The 20,963-nt window shown below is 44.7% G+C and overlaps 2 pseudogenes; both read right to left on the bottom strand.

The window, feature by feature from the left end:
- Positions 1 to 8,040: 8,040 nt before the first annotated feature.
- Positions 8,041 to 8,158, bottom strand: LOC135051792 (5S ribosomal RNA; annotated as a pseudogene).
- Positions 8,159 to 8,328: 170 nt separating this feature from the next.
- Positions 8,329 to 8,446, bottom strand: LOC135051711 (5S ribosomal RNA; annotated as a pseudogene).
- Between the last annotated feature and the right edge of the window lie 12,517 nt (positions 8,447 to 20,963).

Raw genomic sequence — 20,963 nt, 5'->3', positions numbered from 1 at the left:
GATATTAAAACTAAAACAATCCTAATCTACCACAAAAACCATACATAGGTATCCAACTCAGACTTCCACGCTGACTGCCCACCCTGATGGGTGATGACGCTGTCCCCTGTCAGGTGATCTAGCGGCCTTAAAAGTCAATGGAGGTGAGTGTACCAAAACCACACCAACACCGTAAAAACTGTGACTAACAAGCCAAACTAGAATTTAATAACCTAATAAAGCATTTGAGTGATGGATTTGGTACAGGTGGGTCAAATGTGCATTTAACACTCCCTCGGCAGAATCTTTCAACAGGATCCTGGCGACCTATGTCAGTCATAGGGTTCCCTGTTTTGTCAGCAAAAAATTCCTGTAGTCTGAGCTTTCTTCCAAACTTGTGTAAATCCATACCCCAATCATATTCTGCATGATGGTTAGTAGGTACGAATGCCAATCCTCTGCTTAAAACAGCCGTTTCATCGGAAGTAAGTACCTGATGGGATAGGTTGAAAATTAATTCTGGTTCATTTTCCACGGTGGTCGGCCTACCCCTCTGCGTTTGGCGGCCTCTCCTCGTATATGCCCTCCTACTTTTACGCCCCCAGTGTGGGTATGTACCCCTAAAGGGGCAGCCTGGGGTATATTAGTGTCTTCACCTTCAGATACCACAAAATCACTGTCACTCTGTGATGTTGCCGTTTCATTGGCCTTTTTGTGTCCACGGAAACCCCTGGATTGGTTATAGAATTTCCTATTTTCCAATGGTATACATGGTTTTCCTCATAATCTTGCACCACTTTAACTCGTTTCAATCTTAAAACTTAATGAGCTCAGCTCGATATTTATCACACTGGTTCTGCAACTTGGTAAATCAATCAGTGGTTGTGTCCTCCTGTAAAGTGTTAGTGTGCATGGTTTCAAACGTACTAATTTTCTCTTTTACACTCTCCAATTCTTTAGCTGCCTCTTCCACTACTAATATCATCAAATCAAATGAGCATTTGTTTAATATCGCAATCCATTTGCGACAAAATTCCGGATTGTAATGGCCGATTGTGGGCGCATTCTTGATGCGGAATCCATGTGGGATGTATTTGTCCCGATAATAATCGGATAAAGTTATCCCATGTAATGTGAAGTCGATCTCACGCCTTTTTAATTTATATAAGCTCTGATATAGTACTTCACACAAATCGGCTTCACAACATTGTGGATCTTCATCAAACAGAATGTTACTTATTTGTTTGTCCGTAAAGCTCATAGTTTCTCCCAACGGCAACGTCGGTAGTGTGTGCACCTGGTGAGCCATTATGCACTACAGGATAGGCAGACAATAGAGTGTGTAAAGCCAATAGAACTAAAAGCCCGTCTCCAGAGTATCCAATTTAAAAGCAAGGTGTGTAAGTCAATTATTAATTCCATGGTGCCTTGAAAATTAAGGGAATAATCCATCCAAATATAGAAGCTGGGTCCGGCACTAAATGGTGGTCATTCTGAGTTGATCGCTTGCTGCCGATTTTTGCAGCGCAGCAATCAGGTAAAAAAACCTGCATTTCTGCGCATGCTTATGCCCTGCAATGCGCACGCGCGGCTTACGGGTACAAAGCTCTTTGTGGTTATGCTCAGGTTCTAGCGAAGTTTTCCTTCGCACTGGCAGCCGCAAGAAGATTGACAGGAAGGGGACGTTTCTAGTTGTCAACTGACCGTTTTCAGGGAGCGTTTGCAAAAACGCAGGCGTGTCTGAAAAAACGCAGGCGTGGCTGGGCGTTCGCTGGGCGGGTGTATGACATCAAATCCGGACACGAATAGGCTGAAGTGATCGCAAGCGCTGAGTAGGTTCAGAGCTACTCTGAAACTGCACAAACTGTTTTTACAGATCTCAGCTGCACAAGCGTTCACACTTCTGATAAGCTAAAATACACTCCCCAGTGGGCGGCGGCATAGTGTTTGTACGGCTGCTAAAACTAGCTAGCGAGCGATCAACCAACCCGGAATGACCCCCAATATACGAAATGTATTATCCCGTTGTCCTGGTCCAACGTGGTATTTCCGCCAAATGTAGGAAGAGGTATGGGACGGCACTCAGAGGCTTTCGTTTGCAGAAATTGTATTAACAATTTCAGCAGTACATCAATTCATATTATCAACGTTTTGGTGCCAGCATGCACCACAGGGCCAGATTAACAATGGGGTGGGTGGAGCTCCAGCTCCAGGCCTCCACATAAAAATAGGCCCATCATCCTGGCAGGAGATGATGATCAGCTGCACAGCTGGCCAAACAATCATAAATCAGAAGTATTAAAATAGTTTTTGTAGTTTTCGCACAAAATTATGCAATTTTTCTGTGTTATGCATTCAAGGAGACAGTGGGGCTCATATTGTATACTCACATGGCTCTGACCACATTCACACAGCACTCATCACAGCTCCTACACTCTCAGTATAGGCCCTTGAAAATTTTCAGCTACAGGCCCATGTGGCCCTTAGCCGGTCCTGATGCACCGTCATCAGGATATGATGTTGCACAAGAGAAGTGGTGACACATACAACACGAACACAATAACTCACCCTACTGGAATACCTATAAAATCCCTGTGATTCCTTCCACCTGTGAACCGGGCAGGACTCGGGCTGGCAGGGTTGCAGGCTGGTGACGTCATCCCGTTGTCATGGCAATAGACAGGGCTGCGGGGCGCCTCCATGTGACGTCCTCCTGTTGTCATGGCTACCATCAGCGGAGGTACTGGTAACCTGGGACGCAGTCGCATCTCCAAGGCCCTCTCAGTTGGGCTGATAGCACCGCCTCTGTATGTCCCCCCGCGGCGGTAAAACACATACACCAGTGAACATTACAAATGATTAAAAACTATGGATACTGTGGAGACATCTATATGAACAATTAGACTAGTTGTAACAACCAGTGATACATGCACACCACTGCTAATTATTTTAAATTCTATTACCATATAGTTTCAGGTATGGTTACAGGTAATTTTTTTTAGTGTGCTGGGGGGATACCGGGGGAAAATAACCCCCCCTCTCTGTCTGCTGTTTGTCTGTGACCCCTCTCCCTTTCTAGCACCTGATATAATTATCTCCAGGAATGATAGAGCAACTGCCACTGTTTGTCTGCAATTATTTTAAAGAGCCAGTGTGGTAATAATATAAATAGAGCTACATCTCACATATGCATTACTACAACTCCTGGGGGGATACCGGGGGGGGGGGGGGAATAACCCCCCACCCCCTCTGTCTGCTGTTTGTCTGTGACCCCTCCCCTTTTCTAGCACCTGATATAATTATCTCCAGGAATGATATAGCAACTGCCACTGTTTGATTATTTTAAAGAGCCAGTGTGGTAATAATATAAATAGAGCTACATGTCACAGATACATTACTGCAACTCCTGTATCATTAATAAGTACATAATACAGTATAAGCGATACTACCAAACACTACAATAGGCTGCAAACATTTTAATTTAGACACCTTCTCTCCCTCTTGGGGGTCCACGATCCCCCTGGAGGGAGAATAGATAGCGTGGCGCGTGTAGCGGGGCGAGCGCAGCAAGCCCGCAAGGGGCTTATTTGCGCTCGCCTAGCTGTCGGTATGCCAGCAGACGGGATTCTGGTGCCGGTATGCTGGCCGTCGGGATTCTGGCTGCCGGCATACCATAGTACACCCCACAGGGGTACAGGGGAAACCACCAGTGGGCCCTAATGCCTGGGGGCCCACCCCCTCCTCTAGGGATTAGGTTCCAGACTGTACTGTTACTAATCTAGTACATTATCATACATGCACAACAGTATTTACTGTATATATTTTTTTAGGGGACCAACAATTGCAAAATGGTTAGGCAAACCAATGTGGCAGCTGGGCACACCCCCTTTAGAGACTGTCCACACCCCTAAACATGGGCCCCTACCACTGTGTTCCCCCGGTGGGCCCTACATGCCCCAGTCCGACACTGTTCTTATAGCCTCCTCGGCGATTTGCTGGCAGATGGTCGATGATCATATATCTCACACTGGCCAATGAATGACCACGTTCCACGAAGTGTTTAGCCACAGGCTGGTTGCTATCTCCAAAATGCCCATCGTGTTCAACCAGTATTCTGTATTAAGTTGAGTTGATTTTACTGTACCTGCTGAAGAATGTTTTTATGACTAGTTAACAACTATAGTCATGTTACACCCAGATTAACAACGTCAATATTTTAAATGTTGTAACCTTGGATATCCTTTTCAATCAGAAATTCATCCAATCCTTTTTTAAATGCATTTACATAGTCCACCATTACCACTTTCTCTGGAAAGGAATTCCAAATCCTGATTGCCCTAACAGTAAAAAACCCTTTCCTCTGTTGTGTACGGATTTTTTTTTCCTCCAGCCTCAACGAGTGCCCACGTGTCCTAAACAGAATTCCTTTAATAAATAATTCTTCTGATAACTCTTTGTAATGCCCCTTTACATATTTGATGACATTAATAATGTCTCCTCTTAGACGCCTCTTTTCCAGTGTGTTCATATTCAATTTAGTAAGCCTTTCCTCATAATCCAGTCCCTCTAGCCCTTTAATCGATTTAGTAGCTCGCCTTTGAACCCTTTCGAGTTCCCCAATGTCTTTTTTATACAGTGGTGCACAAAACTGAACACAATATTCCAGGTGCGGACGTACCAATGATTTGTACAATGGCAGAATTACATCCTTGTCCCTTGTCTCAATTCCCCGTTTTATGCATGTTAGCACCTTACTTGCCTTCTATACTGCGCTTTGATATTGTATACAGTTATTAAGCTTATTATCAATGAGTACCCCCAAATCTTTTTCCAAAACTGTTCCTAGACTTTCCCCTTTTAATATGTAGGATGCAAGTTTGTTTTTAGTCCCGAAATGCGTAATTTTGCATTTTTCTATAATGAACCTCATTCCCCATTTAGACGCCCAGATTTCAAGTTTAGATAAATCATTCTGCAGAGACTCCACATCTATTTCTGAATTAATTATCAAACACAGTTTAGTATCATCTGCAAAGATTGAAACTGTGCTTTCCAGGCCTATTTCTAAGTCATTGATAAATATGTTGAACAGTAGTGGCCCGAGCACGGACCCCTGTGGTATTCCGCTGACTACCGGCGTCCAGAGTGAAGACTTTCTGTTGACCACTACTCGCTGTACCCTGTTGTCCAGCCAGTTACTTATCCATGTACAAACAGTTTTTACTAGGCCAAGCTCCTTTAATTTAATGATTAGTCTCCTGTGAGGCACTGTATCGAAGGCTGTTGCAAATCTAAGTAGACCACATCCACTGCTTTGCCTTGGTCAAGATTGTCGCTCACTTCCTCGTAGAAGTTAACTAAGTTAGTTTGACATGATCTGTCCCCAAAAACCCATGCTGGTTCTTGCTAATAATCTTAGTAGTCTGCAGATACTCCTGTATGCTATCGCCTTAACTGGACATATTGTTTTTCCCACATAGTAGTATGGGCATCGTATGATGTAAATAACATAGGCAGTTGTTCAGGTTACTGAATGCTTGATAGTGATGTATTTACCACTATGTGGGTGTCGGAAAGCTTTCCCTATATCAATGTGGCAACAGGTCGAGCATTGGGCCTAATTCAGAGTTGATCGCAGCAGCAAATTTGTTAGCAACTGGGCAAAACCATGGGGGTCATTCAGAACTGATCGCTCGCTACCTATTTTTTTCAGCGCTGTGATCAGTTAGTCGCCGCCTATAAGGGAGTGTATTTTTGCTTTGCAAGTGTGCGAACGCATGTGCAGCCGAGCACTACAAAAAAGTTTTGTGCAGTTTCTGAGTTGCCCAGAACTTACTCAGCCGCTGCGATCACTTCAGCCTGTCAGGTCCAGGAACTGACGTCAGACACCCTCCCTACAAACGCTTGGACACGCCTGCGTTTTTCCAAACACTCCCAGAAAATAGTCAGTTGGCACCCATAAATGCCCTCTTCCTGTCAATCTCCTTGCGATCAGCTGTGCGAATGGATTCTTTGTAAAATCCATCGCAACGATCTGCTTTGCACCCGTATGACGCGCCTGCGCATTGCGGTGCGTACGCATGTGTAGTCTTGACCTGATTGCAGCGCAGCGAAAAATCTAGTATGCGATCAGGTATGAATCACCCCCCATGTGCACTGCAGGGGAGGCAGATATAACATGTGCACAGAGAGTTAGATTTGGGTGGTGTGTGTTCAAACTGAAATCTAAATTGCAGTGTAAAAATAAAGCAGCCAGTATTTACCCTGCACAGAAACAAAATAACCCACCCAAATCTAACTCTCTCTGGAAATGTTATATCTGCCACACCTGCAGTGCACATCGGGGGTCATTCCGAGTTGTTCGCTCGTTGCCGATTTTCGCAACGGAGCGATTAAGGCGAAAATGCGCATGCGCATGGTACGCAGTCGCATGCACTAAGTATTTTAGCACAAAACTTAGTAGATTTACTCACGTCTGAACGAAGAATTTTCATCGTTTAAGTGATCGGAGTGTGACTGACAGGAAGTAGGTGTTTCTGGGCGGAAACTGACCGTTTTCTGGGTGTGTGCGGAAAAACGCAGGCGTGCCAGGATAAAACGCGGGAGTGTCTGGAGAAATGGGGGAGTGGCTGGCCGAACGCAGGGCGTGTTTGTGACGTCAAACCAGGAATGAAACGGGCTGAGCTGATCGCAGTGTAGGAGTAAGTCTCGAGCTACTCAGAAACTGCTAAGAATTTTCTATTCGCAATTCTGCTAATCTTTCGTTCGCTATTCTGCTATGCTAAGATACACTCCCAGAGGGCGGCGGCCTAGCGAGTGCAATGTTGCTAAAATCAGCTAGCGAGCGAACAACTCGGAATGAGGGCCAATATCAGGGACAGAGTTTCCAAAGACTGTTAACCTGTACACAGTAAGTATCACAAGCTTACCTTCTTCTACGCAGTTCTTACTCCTTTTTCTCAGTAGTTCAGTGCATGGTGGGAAGAAGATAATAAAAATATCGTTAGTACAGTAGTAGGATTCGTATGTTCGCAACATGTCACAGCAATGCCTAACAAACCTAACAAAGTGTTTCTGTAAATCTGACGTTTCAGATACAGCCTACAGTACAGTACAGTATACTGTAGATGTCTGGAATTGAGTACTGTCAGGCAGGGCATTATTCACGTTATGCTACACAGTAATACCATGGGCGTCTGTAGAGAGGAGGGGACCTGTGTGCAGACTCTATGTTTGGGCCCCCTCCTCTCTCGTAGCTGTCACCACTGCTGCTAGCACTCTGAGAGCCAGAGTCTACAGCGCATGAAAAATGGCCGCTGCGCCATTTTTTCAAAGTCCTACGCACGTGCTGTAGACTCTGGCACTGTGGCACAGTAAGTTATTTTGTGTGGAACCGCAATAGTCGAACAATTATTATAAATGCTGAGATAATTAAATAATAAAATAATGAAATACCAATATGCAAACAGTTGAACAGTTAACAAATAATTCTTAAACTGTTATTGATTGGCGGTGCTCCCAGGAATTTTGTAGGTGAACTACAATTTGTAAAGAAAGGAGAAAAAGACAAAAAACCCTTTTGTTGGGAGCACTCTTTTGTTATATGTGAAGTGGTATGTGTAGCGAGAAATATTAAAACTTAACCTTTAATAAATCCTTGAATAAAAAAACTTTTTTGGTCAAAAAATTGAGACTCGTGTCAGATGTTATCTGTGTATAAAAAATCTTATTTGACCTTTTTAACAAATGAGGTATAAGATAAATGAATAGGTGAAAATATCAAAGAGGTGGTAGAGGATACCGAATGGTTTCTTAAAGTCCCAGGTATCCAGGAAATCACTGTGCATGCCTAAATTATGGATATCTTTGGTAGGAGATATAGGCAGAACTTCTAAGGTTTATAACAAGGAAATCAAGATGTAATAATAATGGAGCTGTAGGGTAGTTAAACTTCCCTTGGTGGCGGTGGGGGGGGGGGGGGGAAGAAAGGGAAAGGAGGAAGAGGAAGGGAAGGGGGGTTTGGAAGGGAAAGGGAGGGTTGAGGGGTATTGGATGGAGAGTGGCCCACTGTACCCGGTATTCTCAGGAAGTTACCCGTCCTGATACTGACCAGGCCATGCCTGCTTAGCTTCCGAGATCGGACAAGATCGGGCGTATTCAGGGTAGTATGACAGTGGGCCAATGATGGAGGAGAAGAGAGGAAAACAGGGAGAAGAAAAGGAAAGGAGGAGACCACCACTAGTTCTGTACTTTAATAGGTCAGTGCCATGTTAGTCTGAAATAGTTTTTCCAAGTAAGAGAGTGTGTGGAAATTATTCTGAGTTATAGACAGCTCTTTTCCTTAAAAATGGCCCACTGCACTTGGTATTCTCAGGAGGTTTCCCTTCCTAGTACTGACCAGGCCATATCTGCTTAGCTTCCGAGATCGGACAAGATCGGGCGTATTCAGGGTAGTATGGCCGTGGGCCGTTAGTGAAGGAAAAAGATAAGTCACACTCTGCTTACTGTACTCTGCATAGATCACGACCAAAAATAGTACGAAAGATATTTCCAGAGAAGAGTGTGTGGTGAGTAAGTAGAAATAGAAAAGGGAGAGAAAATCATATAATGGAGAGGTGTTAAATATATATATCTCAAAAATTGGGAAGATAAATGATCATGGGAGACTCTACACACCGCTCAAATGATTACTAAGTGATAGTATAGAGAAAGTACTTTCAAAAAATGATGTTATATATATATATATATATATATATAACAGATTCAGTGCACACAGGTATATTAAGAGCTCAGGGCTGGCTCACACTGAATTGTAAAGCACACAATCAATGAAAACACTGGAGAATGTGCACTATTATTTGCACCATAAGTAAAAGAGCAAAACAAAAGAAGCATTAAAGAATGTGCACTGCTGTTTGTTCCATGAATAAAGGAACAGAAATAATGAGTCAAAAAATATATATAGGTTTTAGAGCTCAAGGCTGGCTCGCAAGACAATTACTTGAACCTTATGACCCCCTGTTAGGGACTAACATAGCATTAGAAAATATTTAGAGAGATGAATCACATAGTATAGATTTAGAGCTCAGGGCTGGCTCTCAGAGAGATTGCTTAAACCTTAGGAACTGACATAGGAATATCTTACAATCAAATGCTAAAGTTAGTAGAAAACATGCAGTAGAGAAATAAATTATAGTAAATAGCAAAATAGCATGTCGATAAATGATGTCCATAGGGGCATGGGCGGGGAGATGGTACAGTCAGTAAGTACTTTGTACAGTAATCCTGTAGCTGTATATTGCCACTGCAGGAGTATATTGTTTGTGGGGGAGAGAAAATAAGTCTGGTATTGGAGATCCAAAATTATACTTAACGCGACCACGCTGTGTGCGGCCAGTGTAGACCAGACATCCCCCAGGCGTGCACCCGCTAACAGTGAGAGACGCGGCCGCCCGCTTCCAGACTGGGCGTTGCCTCGGTGACGTCACGAAGGACGCCGCTCAACGTACGTTTCACCTAGGTTGGCTTGGTCACGAGAGCCTCTCTCTGTTGCTCTCCTGTGACCAGGCTATGAGTACCAAATTAACCAATAGTAGTCGTTGAAGAGATGGCAGGATTGACCAATAAGATCCTTGTACTGAATGAATGTTTCGGCCATGATGGACAAGGGAAGGATAGATAGGTAGAGATGGGGAGAGACTGGCATAGAGAGAAATATAAAGAGAAATATGGAAAATATAAAAATGCATGTATTAATATGATATCGATATCGAGGGTGCTTAGCAGATAGAAAGGACTATTAAATGATGGGCAGATAGAAAATAGGAGGGAGGCTTAATTAAACGGGTCGAAGCTGGGATGATTGCTGCGGTCATAATAGAAAGGGAGGAAATGGATAAAAACTGTATATGTGGATTAAAGAGATAATCTGGTTAGTGGGAATGAATGAAAGAGGGAAATGTGGAATAGGGTGTGTATTTGTGATAAAATGTAATAATAAGTAATAAAATTAATAGAAGTGTAGATAAGATAGATAAGGAATTAAGGGGATGTGTGGAAAATAGAAAAAATATAAATATAAAAATATAAAAATATAATAAAAATAAATAAATAGATAGAAAAAATAATAATAATAAAAATATATATGAAAAAATATAATTAGAAAAAAATGATTAATGAAGGAATTGCAATATAGGGGGGGAAAGCAAGGTGCCTGGAGGGTGTGGAATAATGAAAAATGTACATATTAGCGTGTAGTGTGATGGAATTGTATGAAGAGGGTTGTGTAAATAGGGACAATGGATGTGTATGTGTGAAAAAAAAGGGGGGCTAGTGAATGGTGGGGTGTGTGTAGTGTGGATGTGATGGGGATGTGAGCAATAAGTGTAAGTGTGGTGCAGAAAGGAAATGGTGGGAAAGAAGCTTGGGTGGGGGAGAACGGGGAGGGGAAAGGAGAAGGAGGGAGGGAAAAGGTGAACATTATGTGATAATGTGATAAAATATGAAAAAGGTATAAAAAAAGGTATAAAAATATGAAGTGAAAAACTTGGTGAGTGGTGAGGGTGGGGATGAACAGAGGTGGGGTTGAGTTGGTTGGAAACAAGGGGAGGGGGGAAGGAGGAGTGAAGGAGGAGGGATAAGATTAGTGGGATTGGGGTAGATTTTCAGATCTAACACTTAAGTAAGCAGGAAAATACTGTAATTGATATTTTCGTTCAAGCCGTTAGGCATGAGAGTGTCCAGTTTAAAAATCCATTCTGATTCCTTCTTCTGAAGTGTCACATTATAGTCTCCTCCTCTCAGGCCCATTCTAATGTGTTCCAGGCCTGAAATGTTCATGTCCTCTACTCAGCTGTCGTGGAATCTTAGAAAATGTCTGGCAACTGTGGTGAGCTTCTTGAACTGAGCTGAATCGGATTTGGCGTTCCTTATTGTACTCATATGTTCAAGTGCCCTAACTTTAAGCATGCGAGATGTCATGCCCACATACCTTAGGTTGCACGTGCACGTGATGCAGTAAATGACATTTTCCGTCCTACAATTGAAAAAATCCTTTATTGTAATCCGTTGATTGTATCTGTCTGTTACTTCTGTTAGGTTTGTGATATGAGGGCACAGTTTTTTTTTTTTTTAAATTCAGTACTTTTTATTTGAGTTTACAGATTTTCATGAACATTTCACACAAGAACAGACAAACGTAACATTACTCGTACATCCAATTGCATAAATCGATCGCCCAGGCATAGGGCGCATGGTGCATCATTTGTGTATATTAACACCCAAAACATGTGTTCTTAGATGAATTATATTTTGCGATTATCACATCTAAGCATAACATTTCCAACATAGATGTCAGCGTATTAGAACAAGCATAGTAGATCTCAATAAACCTCAGCAAGGCCGGCCGCGGGGCAACTACCCCCAGAATATACCTGGACATAGTAAGGAGAAAGGCGCAAGGCTGGATTTATGCATCTTTGAAGTATTTAGATTCTATCCACCTGCCCCATATTGCACCCCATTTCCTCTCCACCTTCCTTGCCAGGAACACAAATTTTTCGTGTGCGACAGTTTCGTTGACCAAGGCTATCCAGGCCTTAACTGTCGGGGCCTCACCCGCCAGCCACAGCCGGGCTATACAAACTCTGGCTAAAGCACATAGGTTGACAACGTATCGTCTGCTAGGTGGGTCTAAAACTTCTTCATCTACTATCAACAGGGTACATAGGGCAGAAGTGCATATGGAGGAGGGGACCCCTGTATCACATATGGTACGTATGACAGCCATCCAGAATCGGGACACGACAGGACACATCCAAAGTAGATGCCAGAAATCAGCCGCCATGATTCCACACTTAGGGCATTGGGAGCTGTGAGTCCCCCCAATGTGTGCTAACCTGACCGGGGTCATATATACTCTATGCAAGATATATAGCTGTATTTGCTGATATCTGACAGAGGAAGTGGAAATCCGATGGGCACCCATAGCGGTACTCCATGCATCATCCGACAACATGCCCACATCCGATTCCCACCGTCCCCGGAGAGCAGTCAGAGGATCCGCATGATGTAGCTGCAGAACACGACCATATATCTTAGAAACCAAGTGACCTGAGTCTAGTGTCTGCAACATTAATTTGATAGGGGAGTCAACAAGGATCGGAGGACCATCCGGGAATTGGGTAGCCAAAGCGTGTCTTAGTTGAAGGAATCGGTAAAAGAACCCCGAGGGGATATTATGTGCCTGTTGAAGTTGTTGAAATGAGTTAAGGGTCCCGTCATTATATATATGTTTTAAGGAGTGCACTCCCCACCTACCCCACACTTCCCTGATTTGAAGTTGATTTAGTTCCGGTAACCCGTACGCATTATCCAATGGGGTATCAGGATCAATACCATGGCCTCGCATCACAGAATGCACCAATTTCCATATTAGGATAGATTGTTTAATCAGTGGCAGCGTGGACATCTTGACGCTACCACATAAGAGCAACTGCAAGGGAGAGCCCCCAGGGTATTCATGGTGCAACATCAGCGAGTGCAAAGCCAAGGCATCGAGGTCTGTAACCCACTCCCAAACATGCGCCAGCTGCGTCGCATAGTAATAAAAGCGGAAGTTGGGGAGAGCTAAACCCCCCATGTCCCGCGACCTGGTCAAAGCATCCAGTCGCAAACGTGCCCTCTTGCTAGCCCACACCAGGGAGGAAAGCAACCCATTTATTTGTTTAAAAATCTTCAGCGGGATATATACGGGAGATTGTTGGAGAACATATAGGAGTTTGGGTTGAAAGACCATTTTTACCATATTTACCCTCCCTGTGACTGTCAAGGGTAATTTCCCCCATACCCTCACCCGACTACGGAGATACGTTATTTGTGGAGTGATATTTAGGGAGGAGAATTTTTGAGGATCGTTAGACACCCAGATGCCCAAGTATTTGAATGAGTCCACCCATCGCAACGGGAGGGCCACCAGTGGGGAAGCAGGAACCTCCCCCCGGAGTGGGATAATAAAGGATTTCTCCCAATTAATCAGGAGCCCAGAGTATCGCCCGAACTCAACAATAATCTCCAAGATTCTTGGCATAGACTCAGCATAGCGGTCCACAAATAGCAAAACGTCATCGGCATACAATGCCACCCTGTCCTCGCGGGCACCTACCCTGAAGCCAGTGATCCCCGCGTCCGTCCTCAAGAGGCACGCAAGGGGCTCAATGGCCACAGCAAATAGAGCAGGGGACATTGGGCAGCCCTGTCGTGTACCCCTAGCTAAAGGAAAGGAATGAGATACGAAGCCATTGACCGTCACCCTCGCCGAAGGGGAGGAATACATCAATTGAACGTACTTAATGAAGTTTGGGCCTATACCGAATCTACGCATAACTTCCCACAAATAAGCCCATTCTACGGAATCAAAAGCCTTAGCGGCGTCTAAAGAAACGACTATGGAGGAGGTGGGGTCTCTACAGGGGAGTTGTAGATGAGTAAACAATCGACGCAGATTAATAGATGTCGACTTATTGGGCATAAATCCCGTCTGGTCCGGATGTATAATGTGAGATATGACTGTATTTAATCTACCAGCTAGAACCTTAGCTAATATCTTAATATCAGTGGGTAGGAGGGATATAGGGCGATAGGACTCAACTCTCCTAATATCCTTATCTGGCTTAGGGAGAACCACAATCAATGCTTCCGCCATAGATGGAGGGAGAGATTCCTGTGTAAAAATTTGGCTGTATAACTCTAAAAGGCGAGGGACAAAAAAATCCAGATGCTGCCCATAGACCTCTGAAGGTATGCCATCCATGCCGGATGCTTTACCACTAGGGGAGGCCTTAATAGCAGCCATAATCTCATCAGGTGTAATAGGCGCTTCCAGCAGATCACATGCCTCGCTGGATAGTGTGGGGAGGGAAACAGCGTCCAAGTAATCAGTGAGATGTAATTGTGTGCCCTCCAGTTTAGATTCATACAAACGACTATAATAGGACGCAAATTCAGCCGCTATTTGTGGGGTTTAAGTTAGGGAAATGCCATCAGAATTTAAAATCTCAACCACTACATTATTAGGTCTATCACCCCGGGCCAGGGAGGCCAAATACGCCCCCGGTTTATCACCCGTAGCATAAAATGTGTGGGAGGAGAAAAGGAGTCTATGCTGAGTCTTCTCCATTAGATAATCCTTCCATTCTTTCTGAGCCGATAACCAGGCTAACTTAGAACTATTTAATGAATCCTGCAGGTATTGCAGCTCTGCGGCGACGCTCCGGGCCTCCAATACCACCTCCCGCTGCTTATAAAAAGACTTCAGGTTAGCTACCCGTTTAATCAAGCTCCCTCGCAAAAAGGCCTTAAACGTGTCCCATAAAATAGAGATAGCAGTTCCGGCACTATTTAACTCAAAGAATTCCCGCCATGCGGTCACCAATTCAGAGCCGTCCCCCATATGGACGAGCCAGAATGGATTAAATTTCCATACAGCCTGGCCCCTAGAGCAGTTAAAATCTAAAGTGAGGATCAAAGGGGAGTGATCTGATATTCCCCTAGTTTCATATCTAATATCGCTCACCCGGGGGACCATGTCGTTCGAGAGGAGGGCCAGGTCAATCCTGGAGAACGAAGAGTGGGAGTGAGAGAAACAGGAGTATTGTCTAAGAGACGGGTGTCTCAATCTCCAAGGATCGACCAGGCCCAGCCCCGACACCACATTCGCAAAAGAGGTATTCCCAGGGCATGTAGTCGATGGGGACCTAGACAGCCTGTCCATTGCCGCGTCGAGCACATTATTAAAATCCCCGAGGCAAATAACCGATATCCCGGGGGAAGAGGCCATGAACCCGGCAGCCCTCTTAAGAACATCAGGGGAATAGGGAGGGGGCACATAAACCGCCAAAAGGAGGACTGGGACGTAAAATAATCTACATTTCAGAAACACGTACCTCCCCCACGGGTCTGTCTGCACAGATTCCAGCACGAAGGGGACGGTCCGCTTAATAAGGACTGAAACTCCACGAGAGGCAGAAGTATACGTAGAATGGTATGCCCATCCCACCCATGGCCTTTTTAGCGAAAGAATCTTATTCCCCACCAAGTGTGTTTCCATAAGGCAGACCACATCAGCGGCACAAGTTTTAATCTGTCGAAGTACCAGAGACCTCTTAACTTTGTCACTAAGACCCCTCACATTCCACGATAACAGTTTAATCCCAGCCATAACGCATCAAAGATAAAATAAATGTAGCACCCCGCTGCCAGCCAAGTCCACCATGCTTATGTTCAGTTATCAGAAACCAATGCTCAAATAGTACAACAATGAACCGTATCCACTCGCACCATACATCCCCACACACAATAAAACCATAACCCAGAACCCTTCTCCACCCCCCACCCTGTATACCACCCCCAACTTGTAGCATACTTGGATCCCAAAACTAAACACAAATACCCAAATTCAAATATACAACCTTCGTTGCACCATTAAGTGGTGCAAGTGTACCCTGATCGGGGCCAAGAATATAATGACTCTTGGGAGAACAGAGATAGCCTCCAGCCACCAACCAACACCCCTCCCCAAACAGTATAGGAGGGGAAATCGTAGACATCCCCCCCTGGGTCCGTGCATACCCGACACAAAACAAGCATACACCTATATTAAAGAGCTAAACATAGCGAACCGCAAGCGCAACCCCCCCCCCCCCCCCAATTCCCCCAGAGGCATCAGGAGATAACATAACCTCTAGGGCCCACCCAAAACATCGAGGTGGGCAGACAGGCAGTCCTCCGACCCGACGAACCTGCGGGAGCAGGGTAGGGCAACTAGGATTCAGGAGTATAACGGACAATAACCTATTCCAACACTCCCGCAACCTCCTGCCGCGCATTAATAAACATACATGTACAGCCCACATAAGTATTAACAAGGTGAGAGCACGAGGAGAAGAGGGAAGTAAAGAAACATGATTAATGCAAACAGGGTATAGTTAACATTGAAGTTAGGCTGGAGACTCAGGGATCTGCCAGGGCACGTCTCGCCGGAAAACGTCTATCCAGCCACGCCGTGGCCTCACGAGGAGTCGTGAAAAACTTTGTTTCTCCATCAGCCACTACTCGCAACTTAGATGGGAAGAGCATGGCATACGGTAAGTCAAGTGCACGGAGCCTCCTCTTAACAGACAGGAATTGAGCCCTATCCTTTTGTACATCCATGGCAAAGTCAGGGAACACAGATATGGGCGATCCATTCCATTTCAAGGGGCCCTTAGTGCGAGCCAGCCGTAGGACTGTGTCGCGGTCTCGGTAATGGAGGAACTTAGCAATAAAGGTGCGGGGTGGAGCCCCCGGGGGCAATGGGCGCAGCGGAACTCTATGGGCCCGTTCCACGGTAAAATAAGGTGAGAATTCCTCAGTTCCAAAAGCATCACGAAGCCATTTTAACAGAAACTCTTCAGGAGATGAACCCTCCTCTTTTTCCGGCAAGCCGACAAAACGGACGTTATTGCGCCGCAAGCGCCCCTCCATATCCGTCAGTTTTTTGCGCACCTCTGTCATTTGAGATTCCAAAGCATCAGTTCGGCGACCCAGCGGGCCGACTGAGTCTTCAACATTGGATATACGGGTCTCAGCCTCGCCCACTCGTTCTCTCACTCGTTGAAGGTCCTGATGGATAATGGAGAGATCAGACTGCACTTGTCCAATCTTGTCCGCCAGACGCGCCTCGCTGGCAGTCACCGCATCTAATACTCTCTGCAGAGTAGCATCCGGATGGTCTGAGGAAGCGGAACTATATGCAGGAGATGGTGGTGCAGACTCAGATCCAGCATTTTCGCCTCCCCGCCGCTGATTGCCAGGATTCCGGACAAACTTATCCATTGCGCCCGCCGCCGCATTACTTTGGCGGCCGCGCACCATTTTAGACAACACGGTGTCGCTCCGCCTAGCCGAGCGGGTATATCAAAGCAAATATAAGCAGGCAAGAGGGGGGCGCCCGCGCCAACACCCTGTAGTAAGGGTAGCGCGGTCAGGGCAGGTTATAAATATGTATAGCCAAACAGCAGGGCCAGGGGTTGCGGAGGTAATGTATGACCGCCCGAAGGAGCAGGGAGTCAGGTAAGCACAGCCGTATATCAGAATTGAACAGTCCCCCGCACTGATCTCTAGGCAGGGTGAGAGCAGGATCTGCCGGTCAGAGACATGTAGTGGAGAGAGAGGGGGGAAGGACACATTCAGCCCTGCAAATTTGTCACCAGCTCAGATATGTCCCTGTATATTATAGTGCCCTTGAGGGTTGCAGTGGGCTCAGAGAAATCGCGGGAGCCGCACTTCCGGTCTCGCGGGCCCGCGGTGGTGGAGGATAACAGTCCGGGCGGCTGTAGACGCAAGCTGCGTCCCCCAGCAGGCTAGTACGGCGGCAGTCGAGCCCTCCTCACCTCCCTTCACAGAAGCGCTGGCGGCGGTAAGAAGCCGGAGGTGAACTTCCAGTCCCTCGGGCGGCACGGGTCTTCGGCGGTGCAGGGCGTCTCAAGCTCCGCTAATCCTCCTCAGGTCCTCAGCAGACACGCCGGGCAGCAGATGGGTGTCCCTCGCCTCTCCCCCCAGAGACACGGGTAGCGACGGAGACGGAGAGCGGGAGCCGAACTTCCGGTCTGCGGTGAGCGCGACGTGGGAGCTCCAGCACCAAGCAGGGCCCGCCGGGCAGACAAACAGGGCTGCAGGAGCTGGAGGAAGTCTGATATCCAGCCCAGATTCACTCCACAGGGGCAGAGGGTATTCAGACAGCGCTGTCCTCAGTTTCAGACCCAGGGAGGGAGTCCAGGATAGTAAAGCAGGATATTCAGGCTGGAGAGCTGCACTGTGCAAGTGCTACTCCATGCTCGTCCAGGCCACGCCCCCCATGAGGGCACAGTTTACAATTGCCACACGGATGACTGCCTTTGAGAGGTCTTGGCTTTTGGGGGCATGAAAAGTAACTTCTTACAAATTTGTCTTTTAGGTTTGGTGACCTTCTCCAGCTCATTTTGATGTTCTGGCCTATATGGTCCGAGAGATCATCATCCATTTTTAAGATATGCCAGTGTGTTTGTAAAATCTTTCTGGCATCTTTCCAATTTGGCATAGTCTCTAGTGCTCAGTTTGATAGCAGAGACAGTCACAGCTACAGGAGAGGAGGGTGCCCACACACAGTCAGCGATATCCTCGTTGATAAATGAGCACAATGTACTGTATTTGCTTATCCCTTCTATTTTGGGTATACAGTGTCTGAATGAGCCTAATAAGAAGTACAGTATACTGTTAGATGCAGTATGATCCTGCCTGTTCCAGGTGACACATTCACCCAATGTGACTGCATTCTGCCATGCAATCTTGGGTGATAATACAATATTTAATACACCAATGCATTTCATTGTGTTCTAGGACTAATGACATCCAAACAATGATATGAATTCAAACAAAATACAGTATTTAAAGAAGGGGACATTTGTGGGTAGTAACTGGCCATTTTCTGAGGAAAAATAAAGTCCTTCCCAAACATTTTCTGGGCGAGTGTGTAACATCAGAGCCGGCCTGATCAGCTTGTTTGTATCACATTGTAGGAATGGATTGCAGTAAGTCTTTTGAAAGGAGAAGTCATCTATTGTTCAGAAATTCAGTATCTGCATATGGATGTGTATTCTGGGCAAATTGGATTAACTCTTTTGGAGTGAAAGGAGACATCATCTATTGTTTAGAAATACAGTATGTTTGACTGGGGGGAGGGTTGCCATGCAATCTGTTATAAATGGCATGTAGAGTACTGGTTGAGTCTCCCTTATCCAAAATGTTTGGGACCAGAGGTACTGTATATTGGATATGGGATTTTTCCATATTTTAGAATAATTGCATACCATTAAGAGATATCATGGTGATGGGACCTAAATCTAAGCACAGAATGTATTTACTGTATGTTACATACAGTATACACCTTATACACACAGCCTGAAGGTAATTTTAGCCAATTTTTTTTTTATAACTTTGTGCATTAAACAAAGTGAGTGTACAGTACATTCACACAATTCATTTATGTTTCATACAGTATACACCTTATACTGTCAGGCAGGGGCAAAAGTAGAACTTTGAGGGCCCCATAGCAAAACCTTCAAAGTCCACCCTGCTGGTGTAAATATCAAATCCCATTCAGGAGAGAGAGGAACAAGAAAGAGAAGGGGCAGGGGGAGAAAGAGAGAGGGTTTCATGTAAAAAAAAAAAAAAAAAAAAGAGTCAAGAGCGAGAGAGATGGCAGGGCCGAAACTAGACTTTTCAGCACCCGGGACAATAAAGCATTTTGCCCCCCCCCCCCTCTCATTACACAAAAAATTATCATGTTATCAAATATTTAGAAAGGGGATACTGATAAATATGGAAACCATCTTTGTTCATAGACTCCATATTGCTAAGCTGTTTATAATTGTTTATCAGATCAGGGTTGATATAGGAAAGAACTGCAAGGCGTTGCACTTTGAGTGAACTATATTGAAACCTTCTTATGATCTATTTTTATTACTTTTCTGAGTAAAATTTAAATGTCAGCAGCTAGACATATGGGCTTCACAGGTGTCCAGTAGTTTGCGGTAAGAGAGGTGTGAAAACATAACTAGACATAGCATGTCTCACATTTAGCAAAATTCCCCTAACTAACCCATTTAATAGCACATACAGTATAAAATAATATAGGCGTTGGCAAATATATTACGTATAAGATAGGAGTTTTACTAACCAATAGGATTAAGCTTTGTGTAAGGAAATTACGACACTGTATGCAAATATGTATTCCTTTATAATGTGCTGTTTCCAGGAAATAAAACCTGCTTCTGCATCTGCTTCTGTTTCTGCTATTTCCTACTTCACTTTATTTAACTGATAACTGGCTGCAGCCATGAATGAACCTGATGCTGACCGATTGAGTGTGTGCTTGAGCTTGGATCAGCGAGGGGTGCCCTGTCCTGGGGTTACCTTTATCAATATGGAGGTTCCACCGAGATCCTCATCACCTGTTGAGCAACGGACGGCTGGGTGGATAGTTGCTGGACTGAGACTCACAAAAACCATGCGCATGGTACGTAGAGATATTTTATCTCCAGACTATCATTCCTTTAACTATCCATCTGTTCAGTTGTCAGACAGGGATCGGGGATTGTGCACAACGATCACTCACTAATCAGGTTGATTTTTTTCATTTTCCTTCTATTCTCTTATATGTGATTATATGTGTTATAAAGGCGTAAGAATGTATGAATGTGGGAGTAAATGGATTCTGAGTATAGTCTATATGTGTAGAATATTGTAAAAAGACTCTAGAAATAAGTCAGAGTTATAAAACAAACATGTCCCCTTTGTAAGTGTGTAGTAGTCTTAGTAAAGGCACACCACGATCAGACATTTTATTTACATTATAGTTGTAGTCCAGGAGAATCTCCCCTATTTTCTGAACCTTGGGAAGAAGGATTTGACATTTTTGCACCAGTTTGTTGTCATTTCATTCCTACAGGAAGAGACATTGGAAGGAAGTGGTCTGATATACTGTCTGAATTAAAAGATTCAGAGCAGTATATTGTACACAATATAAGAGTCTAAATTGTACTCACAGTAGAATATCATTGCATTTGACTTGCATAGTTTGGTTGTATTATACAGTACGTCCTGTCGCTTTAAAAATTATAGCGTACAGAGTTTAAAAAAAAAAAAAACAGGAACGGAAGCCGTTTAAAAAATTTTTTTTCTCTCTCTTCCGTGAGCTGTAACCACAGACTAGTGCGAGCAGTGAATGCAAGTTAAATTTCCTGTAAGGATTGTGTCTGCATAGTTATCATACATAAGTTAGGAAAAGGATATTCATTTATTTTAAAAGCCATAGTGTATACCGCAGAAGAAGGGGTTTGGGAAAAATTGGTTACAGATCACCTCTGTTCTAGGCAATTTTCCTCACAGTTATATCTCTGACGATCCGT

The sequence above is a fragment of the Pseudophryne corroboree genome, chromosome 2 (genome assembly GCF_028390025.1).
Source record: "Pseudophryne corroboree isolate aPseCor3 chromosome 2, aPseCor3.hap2, whole genome shotgun sequence".
NCBI lineage: Eukaryota > Metazoa > Chordata > Amphibia > Anura > Myobatrachidae > Pseudophryne > Pseudophryne corroboree.
This window is presented reverse-complemented; position numbering and strand designations above follow the sequence as displayed.